This window comes from Zootoca vivipara, chromosome 8 (genome assembly GCF_963506605.1).
Source record: "Zootoca vivipara chromosome 8, rZooViv1.1, whole genome shotgun sequence".
NCBI lineage: Eukaryota > Metazoa > Chordata > Lepidosauria > Squamata > Lacertidae > Zootoca > Zootoca vivipara.
In genome coordinates, this window is record NC_083283.1 from 30,390,512 (window position 1) to 30,407,678 (window position 17,167).

General features: G+C 41.2%; 1 long non-coding RNA gene across 1 annotated transcript in view; it reads left to right on the forward strand.

Annotated features, from left to right (window-relative positions):
• LOC118090079 (uncharacterized) overlaps positions 1 to 9,014 on the forward strand; it is a 39,006-nt gene extending 29,992 nt beyond the window's left edge. Inside the window, exons 2-3 of the long non-coding RNA XR_009558004.1 lie at positions 3,811 to 5,196; positions 8,982 to 9,014. This is a non-coding gene — a long non-coding RNA (uncharacterized LOC118090079). The remainder of the gene's footprint in view (positions 1 to 3,810; positions 5,197 to 8,981) is intronic.
• Positions 9,015 to 17,167: the final 8,153 nt, after the last annotated feature.

Genomic DNA, 17,167 nt, shown 5'->3' on the forward strand with positions numbered 1-17,167 from the left:
TTAGTGGGCAATATACTTAGGAAGTAAGCCCCATGGAAGACATATCTTATGTGTTTTCCTTTTTGAAAATAATGGTTTGACATTATAAATATATGGTGAATTTGCTCTTCTGTCTTCCTGTATTGCAGGGTTTTCATCTACTTTATTTATGAGTTACAGAGACCTTTTTTCAAGTAATAGTCATCTGCATATGTTATGGCAAGAAACTCACATGGGTCTTTCCTAAATTATAAGCTTGACAGGGCATGGCAAAGAGTGTCATTCCAGAGGTTTGGAGAGTGCTTCACGCACTATAGGTGCCATCAGCTGGTTTTTTTTAAATAACTCTAATAAATAATTGGTGGTTGTTAGCGATAAGCAACTATCATTAGCATGACTTTTCTAGCAAGCCAACAAGCAATTAATCTCAACATCAGTCCTTCACATTCCCTAAGCGAAATCACAGTCTCTTAAAACAGCTGGTATCTTCTGTTGTAGTAATACTTCTATTTGGGATGATTTTGCCTTTCCTCCAGTTCAAATGGTACTAATGTTTAAATGAACATAAAAATGTAAATAATTTATCTGGTTTGGTGGTAAGTTAGGAGCCACCCGACTCAAGAAGCTGAAACTGCAGGCACATATAACAAATGTGGTGGTGGGGGATGAAACCGGAATCAACCCAATTGATGACTGAATATTTAACAAACTAAAATGAAAGTTGTGTTGTTGCTCAGCTGCACAAACACAGAGCATGAGATTGTGATTCTGTCAGCAGGGGCATAGCGATCTACCCTGGGTGCCACCCTGGAGGGGGGTGACACTTGGGGTGGCACTCACATGGCAGCCTATATGGCTGCCGTGCGTGAGCAGCAGCCTGTAAGGCCATCGTGCACCAGCGGCACCCCATACGGACTGTGCATGTGCGGCACCCCGTACGGAGTGCGCACACATGGGATGCCACACATGCGCAGTCCGTACGGGGTGCCACACAGGCGCCACACCAGGTACTGCCTGGGCTTGGTACACCACTGTCTGTCAGAACACTGCACCCATCTTGCACAGGTCAGTAAAGGGACAGTTACAATGAAACAAAAACAAAAGCCCCCAAAGGGGCAAGGATCATTTATTGTAAAACTGTCTAGCACCTGAACCTAAATACATCATGAAACCTAAGTGAGAGAGACAGTGTAGTGCAGTGCTTAGAGTCTTCGTCTTGGGAGTCTACCACTTCTCAGTTGGGAATCTTGCTGGGTAACATTGAGCCAGTCATCCTCTCTCAGCCTAACCAGTCTCACAGGGGTTTTGTGAGAATAAAATGTGTTGGAAGAACGAACCATATAAGCTACCCTGAGCTCCATGGAGGAAGGGTGGTATAAAACAACAAAAAACAAAGAGGCAAACAAATAAGATGAACTGGTTTTACACAAACACCTTTCGGAGACCGCCCCAATTTTAATAGAAAAAAAATCATACCTGAAGCACTAAACAAAAATCCTGGATTGCTTGGAACTGTTGGGATTTATGACCAATCACAACATGCAGCCTCGGAGGAGTGATTTGCTAACAAGAACTACATATTATTTTTCAAGAGAACAACTTTAATGTTAGAAGTCTGCCATGCCCCCATACTCATAGAAGGCCACTCTCTTTCTGGAACAAAACCATTCTTTGCTAAGCATATGACTGCCTGTATCCTAGCCCCTCAGCAGTTGCTTAGGGGCATCCCAGTCCATTGTTCTTCTACAATCTTTCATCACATTCTCTACTTCATCCAGCAGCATTGGGCAAAAGCCCATAAACAGCACAAACTTCATTGCCCAAGGTTCTTTTGGCACATCCAACCAGCAGGCAGTGGTGGAAGTTAGTTAACTTAGACTCTGTACTAAACAATTAATCAGTCAGTCACTTTTTACATGTGTGTCCAGGCAATTTGCAAACATGTAATAAAAACAGTGAAATGGGGTGAAGAACTATACAAAAGGAATTACCTAAGGTAGGCACCTTTTCGTCCACCTGGAAAGGCTCATTGAAACAAAGATGTATTTAATTATTTCTGGAAAGTACAGCTCATGGGCATCTGTTGTAGTTCAGCAAGAATGGTGGGCCACAGATCAGAGCCAGACCCAATGAAAGTCCTGCTCTGAGCTACTGTGGAACTTTATAGTCATTGCCAGGTTTGCTGTGGATGTTGGTGATGTGCTTATTTTGTTGTGAACTACCCTGGAATCTTTGATGAAGGTGGTATAGATATGTTTGAAGTAAAACAAAATAAATGTGCATTACTTTGCTTACTTCCAAATGATGTAAGCCATCCCTGCTACATTTGCTGTTCCTCTTGCTGATTTTGTTGAGTGAGGCCCCGGACCTCTGCCCCCAATATTCTGCCCCGATGATGTCACTTCCATTAACAGTCATTGCGGTGACATCTCCATAAGAAGTGTTGCTTGATTTGGAGGGGAAAGTCACTGGGAAAGAGGAGCAGCAGGACAGAGCTCTTAGCAGTAAGGCAGAAAGAGGACAGAGAAAGCAAACTGTAGTAGTGTATGCATTTATTGTAAATATTTCTACCCCACCTTAAAGTTTATTATAACATTATTAGTAAAACTGAAAACCATGAATTTCACTTAGAAATTTTTCATTGTCCTTCAGTAAAATATGGAAATGTTGACTGCAATCCTATACATGTATTCTCAAAAGTTAGTTGCATTGAGTTCCACTTACTTAGGAACTCATGGCAAGCGTGCATGGGACTGCAGCCTTAATCTTTCTCACTAACAAATGCAGGTTCCAGTGTTCATAAATTAAAATATGAATTTCCATTTTCAATAATCCTTGCAAAAGCTTAGTACAGAGATCCACTAGATAAACATTCACACCATGAGCATAACAGGTAAAGATTTTTGCTTACAGAGGTTCTGGCATCTGTTGTCATTGGTGTATCCAAAAGCACCACAGTCATCTTTAACAGCCTGAGTATCAAACATGGAGCTGTTCAGATGTTGCTAGACTACAACTCCCACCATTCCTGACCATTAGTTGTGCTGGCTGGGACTAATGGGAGTTGGAGTTTAACAGCATCTGGAAGAACACACATTGCCTACTGCTGATGACTGAGGGATGGGCTCACAGCACAACACCTTCGCCCAGGTCTGTGTAACTTATGTCAACTAAATAGTTTGGAAAGGACAGTAATATAGGGTTTTAAGGCCTTTAAAAGTTGGGTGCGGAAGCAATACATAGCCTTTGGTATCACAGCAGCTACAATGAGGTACTGTATATGATTGATGTGTATAGCACATCAAGTAATTCATGTTTACAGTCTATGTCTGGGATTCTGAGACAGAACATTCAAACACAAGGGAGAACTGCATGAAGCCAGAGCTTCATTTTACTTTTACTTTCCCATATCTGAAGTAGGAAGCTACTTTTTAAACTGCTCATTGGGTTTCTTCAACAGGCAGAGGTGTAAACACAAAGCTCCAACTCTAGACCTTGTTATGTTCTATGCACCCATGTCCCTTCTATGTATTCAAGAGTGTGAAGACATTATCTCTTGCATTTATCCTAAATTCAATTCATCTTAGTTGTTCTTTTATTAAACCTAGTGTTTGTTTTTTAAATACAGAAAAACAAATTGATGCTACATTAGTAAATCAGATTATTATTACTTTTAGGGCTTCCCCTATTCAGGACAGTTTTGTATGAAGTAAAGATATGAATTTTTCTCTCTTTATGCTACCAAGACAACATCTGAAGATTGCTTCTGAACTGATGTTTCTCCTGTTACTTGTGCATCGGTTTGTAACTGCACTGTGTTTTTCTTTTCAGGTAGTAGAGAAGCATGGAGTGGCCAGAAAAATGTCCACAGCTCAAATATAGAGAAGTCTTATTGACAGCAGCTTGGAAACATTATGGGACGTATTGCAACAACTCCCACCCCCCAGCAGTGACTTAAGCTGCAAAACTACTAAAAGAAATTGTAATGGAAAACCATGAGGAGATATCAGGCATTGAAACAAATATGAAATAAAGAAGAACTGCTGTTATCGAAAACTTTTTGTTAGTTGATTTGATAAGGTGTGCTGCTTGCAAAACCAAGCTAATATAATTCCATGTGCTACTTTTTGTTTTGTGTCGCCATAATCTGCTTGTGAGTTTCCTCATAGCCATTTCACATAGGACACTGCACATTTCCTCACAACTAGCACCACTGAACTCAATAGAATTTACTTCTGAGTAGACGTGTACACACCCACACACCACTTAGATAATGGGAGACTAGGAAAGTGTAATGATACCTTCTCTGGCTGCAGAGCACTACTGGCATTGCTTTAAATGACTCTCTTTGCTTGTGCATTTACTCAGATTATGATAGGGCAGTTCATTGTGGGAACAATACAAACTAGAACGTAAAATTGTACTATTCTAAAGTGGAAGGAAACCACATAGGTTATAGTAATAAAGACTTCTTTTTTAAAGAACTTGATGGAATTAGCTGTACGTTGCTTGAACTTTCTGTTATGGGTCAGATTCAGGAAGATAAATGAATCAGTAATGTGGCATAGTATTGTAACTATCTTGATTGTATAAGCAGCAGAGCAAGTGAGGCAACACAGTATCTTTACTAGAAATCAGACATTTTACAGATATTTGAAACAGTGAAAGGGAAGTTCCTGGTGTTCCAAACAATAACCACCTTCTTTTAAAAAGATGGTATTACAAGTACCAGCTAACCTTAGACTAGTAGAATGGAGAGTACTTTAAAGCAAAGGAGAGGGAGAGAGAGAGAGAAAAGTAGGGAATATGCTAATTGAACTGTTTGTCCATGCCTGAGGAATCAGATTACTTCCCCACCCCTGTGCCCTACCAACCTAACAGAAGGCAGCAAAACAAGTTGTAACAAAAACACTTTTAAGCAAGGAAACAGAAAGAAGTGTAAGATCAGCCAGGCTCCTAATACATGCAATTATTTTTGCATGCTCTCCTCTTGAGTAAAAGGGCTTCACCTGGACTTACACTATCAGTGCCAAAGGACCAGAAGCATTTGGAGAGCAATGGAAGAGATGGTCATGTGGATCAGCATCTGTACAATAAGCAAGCCCTTGGGTGCATATGCATCTTCTTCTGCCTTGTTCCAATTAAGGGAAGAGCCTGTAACCTAGACTCACACAATCAACTCCCAGCTGTCAGAAGATCAATGTATGGGCTACTCCTGTGAGTTGTATCTATTATCTAATTTTGTCTTCATTGCCCCCTTTCCTCCTAGGATTCATCCACTTCCAAACAGTGGACTAGGAAACCCAGGACTTCTTAGAAATGCAGCTTGCCTACCACTACTGATCTTCATCCATGCCATGCAGTCATGGGGAGCCATTAGATGTGTTCCAAAGTATACTTTCAGGTTGTGTGGGGCAAGGCTCAGCGCTGCAGGTCAGTGAAGGAGCCCATACTTTGCCTGCAAAAGGTCCTAAGTTCAGTCTCTGGCATCTCCAAGTCTCCTGATTGAAAACCCGATGAGCCATTGCCCATTAGACTAGACAGTGCTGAATTACATGGACCAATCTCTAACTCGGTATGAAACAGCTGCCTAGGTTCTAAACTGGGAAGCTCAGTAGGTCTGTGACTGTGTGTATAGGATTCAGAAGCAAGTTCCAGGATTCTGTTGATATCATTCAGGCAGCCTCATTGTGGAACCATAAACACAATTTCATTCTCTGTTTTTGAAAGAGACAGCTCACTAACTGGATTTGACTTAAGATTCACAAGTACCTCAAATCCCCCCCCCCCAAATCCCCTTCCTTACAACTCCTGGCCTAGCTTTGTCTTCTTCCAACATTGCATGCCAATAATGCCATAGAGATTGACTTCACAAATGCTGTACTATTGCTGTCCACACACCCACTGCACTTCACCCCAATTTTTATCACACTCCCATTCCCCACTGGATATTGTGTAGTTACCTGGAGTGCAATTTAATTGTGACTTTAGGTTAAGTAATTTACCCCAAGGCTCTCTCCCAGAGTGTGACAGAATGGAGAGCTGGTTGACAACATATTTCTGAATGCAAAGGTTTTTATATAAAAATGAGCACCAAAGAATATCATGGTCTAATTCTGCTTCTCTTATCCAGGTGTGAGGTTTCATTGGCCAAACCAAGACTAGCTGAGTAAGAATGCTTTTAAGATGATTTGATCTTTGGAGACATACTATAGAACATGTTGGTAGTGGGCAATGAAAAATAATGCTCACATCTCATGCAATTTAAAAGGAAAATTCACTCCCCCTGCCCCCTCCAGACTTAGGTCCTGGTTTTTCAAACATAATGAATATCCAATAGCACATAATGTATTTAACATGTTCTATTAACATCTGGAATGTTGGACTGTTAGTAATAAAAGAAACATCATTTTCTGTTTTCTGCTAACAATAGATCCAATCCACCCAAAGTTAAGACCTTCTTTAAAATTTCATTGGGGGAAGGTTAATCAAATAATTAATTTAAGCGACTCAGCCCTTTTTCCACTAGATTATGATTGGATGCTGGAGATACTCAGAGCTGGGCCCTACTGCATGCAAACATTTGTGCTTCCTTTGAACTATGGCCCTGCTTTTTAGCACCAGCAACCTGACAGTGGAGGAAACAATATGACCACTCTTTAGCCTTATAGTTGTGCAAGTGTGGAAAAAATGTGCATGCGGATATAAAATGTCACAATATCCATTCAATGCATGTCTTATACATGTGATATTGAATGCAAAGCCATTCTCGGGGGGGGGGGTCTGGTTTCCCAAATCCTGTCAACAGGATTTTCTTTAATACTTTAGTCCAGTCTATTAGCAAAATTTAAATTCAAAGACTAGAGTGGTGGAAGTGAAGAGTGCAAGGCTCTATACTATAGGACACAGTACAAGTGGCAGCAGGGAGGGGGAGTCTGGAAGGAAGCAGAGAACAATGCAAATGGTATACCTAGGCTGTAGCTGCTAGAAGGTTAAAAGTACTATTTCTAGTTTCTGGATAGCTAACCTTTTCACATTAGCTATCCAACTTTTCTTCACAAAACATGAGGACTACGAAATCTGGGCTCCATAGAACTGTGTATATCCTCCATCATATACTATCTGAGATTCTGCGCATTATAAATCTTTGGATATATCTGATTGCAATGTATCTTTGAATTTACTACCATTAGGCAAGAAGAAGAAGTTCCAGTTGAGTATTTCCATTGGAACTCCACTCAGTAATTTGACAATATACAAAGCAAGTCAAAGACCTCAAACCTGTGATAGGTTTGGATAGATCTTGAATAAATATATAGTACAATCTCCCAATGAATAAAGGAAAGAAGCCAATCGGTACCATTTCTTTATCCTAAAAGTAATGATTACATTTTTAAAACATATGCACACACACACATATAATATGTAAGTAACCTTAGTTCCTGCTCCATCTCCCTCTTTGATGTACTCTTAGTGGCTCTCAAATGGTGATTCCCCACCCCCACCCCCCTCGTCAGCTGCTCCCACTGCTGTTCAGGCTGCATCCAATTTTTTATCTCATGAGTTCAACATGTGTATAGTTTGCAAGGCAGCATAAGAGTTTCTTTCTGTTTTGCATTAGTCCAGCTGGGATATTAATTCGTACAGACAATTTTATGTGAATGAATAATGCCAACGCATTTTCCATAGTTATCCTATATGCATGGCGTAAGAGCATATGGTCTTGCATGTAACTGAAGAAATGGCTATCAAACTGCAGCTGTATGTAACATTTCGGGCTTGGCATGTATGAGGCTTTTCTACTCTGCTACTCTAGTGAGCTTAGAATTACAGAACTATTTCAGATAATTCAGATCTACCATTAATGTCTATCTGCGTAGACTGCTTTCTTTAGCTTTATGAAAGCCATAGGCTCAATGCTACACTTTAACTTCCAGAGTTAGGGCCTGTCTGAATATAAATGTTAAAACTGTTCTAGAATACACAACACTCTTATGGACCCTGAACTACATATAGGCCACATTCACATTACGCATTTTAAGCACTATGCTAGCATAGAATCATAGAGTTGGAAGAGACCACAAGGGCCATCCAGTCCAACCCCCTGCCAAGCAGGAAACACCATCAAAGCATTCCTGACAGATGGCTGCCAAGCCTCCGCTTAAAGACCTCCAAAGAAGGAGACTCCACCACACTCCTTGGCAGCAGATTCCACTGTCGAACAGCTCTTACTCAAACAGCATTTTAAGTGTCATGGCTTCTCCTAAATTATCTGGGAGCTGTCATTTGTTTAAGGGGTGCAATGAGTTGTTAGAGCACCCCTATTCCTCTCACAGAGCTATGATACCCAGAGTTCCTAGAGAAGAGGGACTGATTGTTAGACCACTCTGGAAACAAACAAGGATTGAACTATGGTTTGCAATCCTGGTTTGTAGTCAGAAGTTAGAGCTGCTGTTTCATGGTTTGGATGAAATGGGAAACTGTGGAGGAAGGGAAAAGGGGGACCGAACGTTCAGGTACCACACCAATAAACAATGATGATCAAACTGAGATTAATAAGAATAGTCCTGCTGGATCAGACCAAAAGCTCAGCATCCTATTCTCATGTTGGCCAACCAGAAGCCTATGGGAAGCCCACATACAGGACCTGGGTAAAACAGCACTCACCACACTTATGTATGAACTGGGCCATTGATTCAGCACATTCACTGCCTTAAATAATACCTGTAAAAATGAGAAATAGAGTTAGGTACCATCAGTGTACCAATGGCACTTCAGCTATCCATATGTTTTATCCTGTCTAGAGTCTACACTGTGGGAGGACCATTTTACAGATGATTGCTATATTCATTAGACAAACACTATGATCACGAGCTGACCATCATCTAATATCTGGAACAGGAACATCGTTGAAATGCTGGAATCCCTGCTTCTTATTAAACTGTAAGCAATGCAGATATTGTTGCTATCAAATCATGTTCAATTCTTTGTCTTTTCCCCAGATGAGGATTCTTCTCTGTGCTGTGTTGGTGGGCATCTTTTGCATGTGGATACTGTGACAGGATCGATCTTTTTTACTGGAATAAAAAAACCTGCATTTTCAAGCGCAACAGAGTACTTGGTTCCTCATGCTTCTGCTAGTGTGTGTGTGTGTGTGTGTGTGTGTGTGTGACCGGTTCTTTCAGTAGACTTTCAGACTAAGTAGCATTACTGCAAGCTGTTGCATTAAAAATAACACAAGATGCTAAATAAAGGAAGATGGATATCAAACCACAATCAAGTAGTATTTTGAATCCATCAAAAGGAGAACGAGGTCTTCAGGAGCATGTGAGCATGGAAGGAGGCCACAAGAAGTGAATCTGTTCCAACAAATTATTCTGAAGTAGCAAAAAGAGGCAGTAATAAAACCAAACTTCCAGGCTATAAAAACAGATTCTCGGAAAATTGAACTCATTAGCTGTGCACTAGTAGTAGCTAACTCGTTTTCCTCTGCCATCGAGCTAGTTCAAGGCCAGATATTTCTTTCGACCAATATGAAAAACTAAGAGAGGGGGAAATATAGAATACACATGTGTTGCATGTATGATTGCCTAAGGAAAAAGAAACTAGGACACACAGCTCAGTCATTCTTTTTTCTCAATTTGGATCAAAGCTAGTTTGGGAGGGAATGTCTCAAAGCATAGTATTTCATAATAAATGACAGGATGGATACAGGATAGATGTGAACTCTGGTTAATGTTGTGCGTTATCTGGTTCCCAAACCAGCAGTGGGAATGCCCAGAATACTGAGCAGAGCTATCGACACCCAGTGCTAGTCCCCCCCCCTTTTTTTTAGAAAAAGAGGTGCCAGAACTCACCATGTACACTTCCCTTGTTCTCTTATAATAGCAATGGTACCCACCTGAGAGGTGCAGGAACTGATGACACCCTTAACAAACTTCAGTTCCCAGGTTTCTTCAGTGGAAGTCTTGTGCTTTCAAGGTGCTTTAAATGATGTGGATATGACATTGTCAGATTTGGTTGACTAATTGGGACAGAATATGGATGGCAATGCACAAACCAATGTGCATGTCCATTCACATTCTGCCCTATGAGGAGCAAAGAAGGCTAGAGCTAGACCAAGGTAGTTGATCCACAGTGCTGGCCTGACAGTCAATACAATAGAATTGGACACAACAGTCCAGTAGCCTGAGTAATGTTCCCTTTCCCACTTCCCTTTAGAATGAAGGCTGTGGGAGGTTCCGTCCACCCTAACTGATGTCATTACACAGCAAAAACTGGTTGATAATGTGATCCTCTGTTATCATGGTCAGTACGTGATCCCTTGTTGTTTGGGATCATAGTTTTGTTTTGTTTAAGGCACCAATGCAGCATCCAATCAAGGAAAGAATAACTATGCTCAGGGATTAAGCGGAAAGTGCATTGCTCTCTTTTGTTTTTGTCTTCTTCCTCCCAATGGTAGCTCTCACTTTGAAAGCCGAACCTCAAACAGATTTGGTACAGCACTACTGTCAACAGGAACATTTGTGGTTCCGATATCATACCCCCAGCTCTTATTTTCATGCTTCCTTTCTGATGTTGCAACATTGCTTGGAACAGTGTTTTGCTTTGGACTTAAAACACAAAAATCTAAGTAAGCCTTTCTTACGTACTGCTTCAAGATGAGTAACTCTGCAGGAAATGCTAACATTTCTATTTAATTGGACCAAGAGCTACCCTGAGCATAGAATAAATGAACTGATTAAGTGGTTCTCTTATATTCCTTATATTCATTTTACTGCTGGAAAAGTGTGTATTGGGTTATAGCAAATTCAAAATAGCAGGCCACACTCAAGCATTTATTTGTTTATTTAAAGCACTTCTTAACTACTCTTCATCAGAATATTTCAAGCTGGTGTACAAAAGTGTGAAAACAATTCACACAATGTATAAATACAATGGATGAAAAATGCAACGCTGCATTCTTCTAATCATTCCTCTCAGCTTGCCAGATGGAGAGATCCCCCAACCATCCGGCTGGGGACAAATTCAGAATGTGTGGGAAGGAAAAGGAGGGTAAGCCTTGCTGCAAAAGCAGGTCTTTCATTGATGGGGCTGCTGAGAGGAACCCTGTCCAATATAATTAAACAAAAAGTACAACAAACAACATAATAAAACGTAGGTTAAAAGGTTAAAATGAAAACACAAAAATCCCTGCCTACCAAGATCAAGTAGATCCCTTGCTGGTAGGAACTTCCAGCATTCCATACCATTCCCATTTTCTCCTTATAGGTCCACTTTCATTCCAGTTTAGGTATTTGTTTACAGATGGGGATCCTTCACCTGACAAGATGTGCCACTCAAGGAGGAAAGGTTTACAGGGTTGAAATAATTTGTCAGGTTTATCTTTTTAATCTAACATACGAGGCTTGTCTACATATTATCACCTTTCTTATGAGCAAAGGCTTATGAAAATCTGATTGTTTTTAGTTTAATTATTTGTCCCTGCCCTCTTTCCCCTTCAGGGCCTTTTAAGCTACATGAAACTAAGCAATGATGTTCAGAGAGCAAAGATGGGGAGAGTGAAAACTAGTGACATTAATTCCCCATGAATTCCAGTGCAGATATACCAATGCAAACCCTATTAAAATTAATAGGAGTCATGTGACTAAACCTCCTTGAGACCTGAACCTCAAAGATCTGTATTTAATTTTTGATATAAAAGAGAAATGAAAAGTATTATTCTGTGGCAATGATGCCTCATTGGCCTGTCACCTGTGTATTTTTTAGCATAATTCAAAGGTTACTTTGAAGAAAATGATCTGTTTCCAGCACAGAAGCAACTTTTGTATTAGAAGTCAAGGGTCATGAGGATAGTTTAATTAGTATTACAAATCTGAGTAACATTTCCATCTTAATACTAAAACGAGATGTAGTATCTGCAATTTACCCCTTAGCTATAATTTTAAACTTAAACAGCCACAAGGAATTCAATCAATAAAATATTTTTTGTAACAGTGAATTGGGCCTACTTTTTAATCAGACTTTTGTAAAAAGAAAAAAAAGAAAAAAAGATTGACTATTAACAGAGTATTAATAAACCATTCTGCTAAATGGGATCTCTAAAAAGGCTTGAATATAATATTATAGCATGCCAGTGAAATCTGGTGCAGTTATTTTTTTAAAAAAACAACAACGCTGTGAGCAATATTTATGCCATTCACATGCAATGTAAAGACATGAGGTAAACAAAGCTTTCATTCCTGTTCTGGCCTTATATTTATTATAATTGCAAGTTAATTATAAGACCGCATATAAGTTTTAAAAATTCAGTGATTATGCTCCCTTTTTATTAAACTTCAACCAGAGGTTGTTATTCAGTTTTGTGCTGTTTTATTCTGTTTGTGTTGTTAATGTGCTATTTTACCCTGATTTAGATTTTATGTGTATTTGATTTTTTGTTTTGCTTTCAGATTTTATTGTAAACTGCCTAGAGAATGTCAGTTATTGGGAGGTGCAGAAATGCAATGAACAAACAAAAAGATAAAAAAAAATAGCAAAGGTGCTGGGCAGGATCCAGTGGATGAAATATTATGGGGGGGGGGGGAAACAAACCTCCTCCCAATCCGAATTCTGCATGCCATGACCGCCTTTTACTTTCTCTCCTCCAAACTAAGAAGTCAAATCATAGCCTTCCTCTCAGGAGAGTTTCTGTAGCCCCAAGATAATTTTGTTGCTGAATGTGGTTGACTTGTTGACAGTCAGGAGGTCATAACAGGGCTTGGAACCTCCAGGACTCATTGCCTTGCTCTCAGCACTCTCTCAGGCACTGTCCCTCCTTGGTAGGCAACACTCCTTCCATGAGTCATTTTGCTTGGCTGGAGTAGATTCTTGAACTGTGATAATGCCTCTTGCTTGGTTGATTGGATGGATGGATACCAGAGAGATGTCTTCATGGTGTGCGAGAGCAGAAACCTCTGACTTTTGCTTGACTGGAACATAGCCTATTGTACGAAGACAAGAGACGCATCTGCTATTCCGCCCAATTTTGACTCTGCCTACTTTTAAGAAGATCTCTAAATATAAATAGAGCCCTACTGGGTCAAATCAAAGGCCCATCTAGCCCAGCAGCCTGTTCTCACAGTGGCTAGTCAGTTGCCTATGCGAAGCCTGCAAGCAGAACATTAGAGCCGCAACATGCTCCCCACTTGGGCTATCCAGCATCTGGAATTCAGAGGCATGGGACCTCCAATACTGCAGGCTAGCGGTTTTCAACCTTTTTGAGTCCACGGCTCCCTTGAACCAACTACATTCTTTCTGTTGCACCCCTGTGGGGCTCAAGAGCCCAGTTACATCACCTTTTGCCTGCAGAGCTGGCAGCCTCTCACCCTTTCTCAAATATCGTCCCTCAGCCTCCTCTCCTCTCCTTGGGAGTCCTCCAGGCAGCTGCCGCCACCAGCCCTGCTCTCTGAGCTGCCCCCCAAAGAGGTGCCTCCTCACACTGCCCCACAGGGGCCTCGGAAGCAACCCCTGGTCAGCCTCAGAGGCACCATTTGCCTGGGGAGCTTGTAGCCAGGGCTGCTTCAACAAACAGCTGTGCAAGCCTTTGGGAGGCAGAGACACGAGAGCGCATCAGACGAGGGAGGGAAGGAAAGAAAGAAAGAAAGAAAGAAAGAAAGAAAGAGACAGAGGCCAGTGTTGCCTGTGACACCTTTGATCATCATTCAAGGCACCCCAAGGTGCCACGGCACATTGGTTGAAAACCACTGTTGTACGTAGTATAAGGAAAAGGTAAAGGATCCCTGGATGGTTAAGTCCAGTCAAAGGTGACTATGGGGTTGCAGCACTCATCTCGCTTCAGGCTGAGGGAGCCGACGTTTGTCCACAGACAGATTTCTGGTTCATGTGGCCAGCATGACTAAACCGCTTCTGGCACAACAGAACACCGTGATTGAAACCAGAGTGCACAGGAATACCATTTACCTTCCTGCCACAGTGGTACCTGTTTATCTACTTGCACTGCCATGCTTTTGAACTGGTAGGTTGGCAGAAGCTGGGAAAGAGCAATGGGAGCTCACCCCATCACATTGAATTGCCAACCTTCCAATCAGCAAGCCCAAGAGGCTCAGTGGTTTAGACCACAGCACCACCCACTCCCATAGGTAGTATACAGCCACCATGGCTAGTAGTAGCCACCAGTAGCCTTATCCTCCATGAATTTGTCATCCAGACTAGTGGCCATGACTATATCTCATGGGAGAAAATGTAAAGTATGCCTATTTGCTGGTCCAGAATCTTCCACCAAGCACCATGTGAGGGGAAGAAAAACCTATCCCTATCCACTTCCTTCACACATGCATACTGGTATTTTTTTTACACTTTTTCCTATGTCCTCCATTACTCTTTTCTCTCTTTTTTTGCAAGCCCAAAAGCTCCAAATGTAACCTTTCCTCATAGGGGTGCTGTTTCAGCTTCAAAATCATTTTTTTGTTTGTTTCCCACTTCTGCAGCTTTTTCCAGTTCTACAATATCATTTTTTAGGTGCAGTGACAGGAACTGAAAGCAGTCCTTTTCTTAATGATCCCTAACATGGAATTCACCTTTTTTCACAGCTGCTGCGCACTAGTTGTCATTTTCCCTGAGCTACCCACCAAGTTTCCATTTGCTGGCTAGTCACCATGAGTTCAGACCACATAACTGCATACATTACATGAAGTTAAGATTATATATATATATATATATATATATATATATATATATATATATAGCTTCAATCTACAGCACATTGCCCTTGCTTACACTGAACTGCATTTGCCATTTTATTGCACCATTCTCTGTGGTCAGAATGGTCTTGAAAATATTTGAAAGGAACATTAAATGTATGCATAAAAACAAAAGCAAAATGACTTTGATTATAACTTTGCAGCATCTGCCCCAAATGTTCACTAATGATGCCCTAAAGAAGCACTACAGGAACAGCAAAGTTAAAAGGTGGAAAATGTTTGGGAGGGGGGAGAACAAAAACAAAAAATCCTTGTGCTGTTTAAAACAACTGACAACTACAATCACTAATTCAATTTTAAAAAGCTTTAATAGAAGTCCATCTGTGAGTTCAGTTTGCCTTGGGGAAGGTCTAATTTGAGCTGGCCACTAATGAAAGCTTTACATGACTATTTAGATGACTACTAAGGAAAAACTGAGAAGTTACCACAGCAACCTCAGCAATGCTTTGTAGTATTTTCCCCCACCGGTGGCTTAATATTAATCTTAAATTACTCCCTTAGAACACCAAATTTTATTTTGCAACTTTCACAAGGGACTTTAGTTTAAAGAATGAAAAGGAATCTTCTCACCCTTTCAGAACTTTGTCTTTTATGTTAACAGGAAGCAGATAAACCATGTACCTAATACTAAAAGCAACAGAATGAGCAACTTTCATCTATTGAGTTGTGTACTCTCAGTATTTTGATAATAATGAACACCAAGGAAAATACGACATGGACAATTGGATGGGCTATATGGAATATCCCTGGATGAAGGGATCAGACATGCAGAGATAGGGTTTGCAAGTTGGAGACATTCCCTCATGTGGGATGCTGGACAACAGAAGTGAGGAGACAGTAATTTGATGACATGCCCTAAACCCACTGGGCTTAATAGATTGTAGAAAGCCTCGGAATGGCTGCATTAGCTGCTGAGTCACTCTCTCATTTGATTAAATATCAAGTTTGTTTTATGCCAATTCTCATTCTTTGTAGTTTGTATTTATGGACCTCAGAATATCACAAAACTGATTGCCCAAGCTTTACATTGGCATGAAGCTACAGTCTTGGATCAAGGAAAATCCAGCCTGGTTCCACCCCAAATGTACTTTAAGAACAAAACAAAACAAAACAAACCCATATACTTGACCTAAAGCCATATCTGCCCAGGAGGATTTAAACATAGCTATAGGTCTGTGCCAAGTCTGAGAAACTGGCACAATTTCCTCAAAGGTATCTTCCACTATTCCGACAGTAGTATGGTCCTCTTTTCTTTTAGCATTTGTGGAATGTTATTTTTATTCCAAGTAATTGTGGCTCATTCTGAGAAGCTCTCAGATATAGTAAACTGCTTTCCAAGGAGTAATGCAGAGGCAGAGAGCCGAGTGGCATCCACATAAAGGAAGTTCAATCCCTGGAAAGAAAGCCCACAATTCAAGGTTCTGTGAAGACCCACTGGCCTTCTAAGGCACTGCTGATTTCAAGGAAATCAACTACTTCCAGAAATCAGCTCTACCTCCTAGGCCTGTTCACTATTCATTCAGTGTGGCAGTGGTGGGAACATCATACACAGGGGCTAAATGTGGCCCTCCAGGCCTCTATCTACCAGGCCTCAGGATTCTCCACAGGCCACACAAAACATCCCCACAAGCCCTGTACCCTGCCTCCTTGAGTGGCTGATGAAATGTGCCCTTGAACTGTGATAGTACCTCTTCCTTGCCCGTCTGGAGGACAGAGAGATGTAAAGGGCGCATGTGTCCAGAAACCTTTGATTCTGTGTGGCCTGCATTGCTCTGCCCACTCCTGCTTCTGTCCATTCCACACCCATCTCTGGCATACAGCTCCCGGAAGGTTGCCCATGAGAGGGAGATCAGCTCTTGGTCTGTTTTTTTTTTTTGCCTCAGCCCATTTTATGGTATTGCCTGTAAACAGGTCAATTGTATTTATCTACACAAAGTAATATAACATACCCTCAAATATGCCCCCAAGTGCATTGCTGTGGGTTATCTACACCCCCCCCCCTGGGCCTAGTGGAGGCCTAGCAGCTTAGCAGGGCCTAGGTGTCTGATAATGGCCGACTTGGTGGTTTCAGTTGCTTGGTTGATGATGTCATTTGGTTTGTGGGTGTGGCTTAGATTTCACAGGAAGGGAGGGGGTGTATTGTGGGAGGAATTCCACTTGAGGATGCTGTTTGACTTGGGGGAAAACCAGGTCTATACCTGGGCAGGTGTGTGATTTGAGGGATTTTTGTCCCCAACAATGCTTGGGGAGTGGATTGTCAGTATTGTTATGATGGGTTTTTTGGGGTGGGGGGTTAGTCTGGATGATGCTCCAAATCCCTTCCCATTCTTGGGATCCTGTATTTGTGGGGGTACAATGTATGAGAGGAAGCTTGCCAAAGCAGTTCCTTTGCTTAGATAATGGCTTTGGCTAGCTAGTTCAGCACC